The following is a 1057-nucleotide window of genomic DNA, read 5'->3' as shown; positions in this document are numbered from 1 at the left end:
TGCATATCTGAGCCCAAGAGACATCTCCAAAACATAGCTTTACCTTATTTTTATTTATGTATTTATTCATATTCTGCCTCATTAGAGAAAGTCTTTGAATTAACTATTAGCTCCTTATTTTCATACATGTTCCCCACAAAGAAACTCCAAGACAGCATAAATATAAGTCCAGCAATCCAGTCTCATATTTATTGAGTGCCTACTATGTACAACTCTACTTTGAGGAGGAAACTCAAAAAAAGTAGAGTTGACCATGATAACACAAATGGAGTAAAGCTCGTGGAAGAAAAGACCACAGGACCTTCATTTGCTGATGGGGCACAACTCAAAATGAAGAAAAACAGCTGTAAACATCCATTGAAAATCAGAACATGGAATGTACGAAGTATGAATCTGGGAAAAATGGAAGTTGTCAAAAATGAAATGGAATGCATAAACATCTATATCTTAGGCATTAGTGAGCTGAAATGGACTGGTATTGACCATTTTGAATCTGACAACCACATGGTTTACTATGCTGGGAAAGACAAATTGAAGAGGAATGCTGTTGCATTCACTGTCAAAAAGAACATATCCAGATCAGTCATGAGGTATAATGCTGTCTGTCTGTGATAGGATTATATCCATGCGCCTATAGGGAAGCACAGTTAATACCACTATTATTCAAATTTACGCACCAACCACTAAACCCAGTGAGGATGAATTAGAAGAATTCTACCAATTTCTTCAATCTGGAATTGATCAAACATGCAATCAAGATGTATTGATCATTGGACTTCTGGAAAAAGATGGCAGATCGGGTGGAAGTGTAGTGACGAGCTCTGCTGAGAACAACATAGAATACAGGACCAAGAAGGCTCAGGGAATGGTCCCAGTACTCGGAACCACCTATAAAGGAATATTTAAAAGGTTGGAAGACTTACAGCTGGGGAGTTTGTGGCAGAAGCAAGAAATCCATTGCTTCCTGGTTCGGGATGCTCAGCTGCTCCAGGAGCCGCCATTTTGTGTGGGGCCAAGTGGGGAAAGGATCAGAGCAGCTACAGACGCCTGACAGAGC

This window comes from Chrysochloris asiatica, unplaced genomic scaffold (genome assembly GCF_000296735.1).
Source record: "Chrysochloris asiatica unplaced genomic scaffold, ChrAsi1.0 scaffold00004, whole genome shotgun sequence".
Taxonomy (NCBI): domain Eukaryota; kingdom Metazoa; phylum Chordata; class Mammalia; order Afrosoricida; family Chrysochloridae; genus Chrysochloris; species Chrysochloris asiatica.
The sequence above is the reverse complement of the archived record's forward strand: the minus strand, read 5'-3'. Positions refer to the sequence as shown.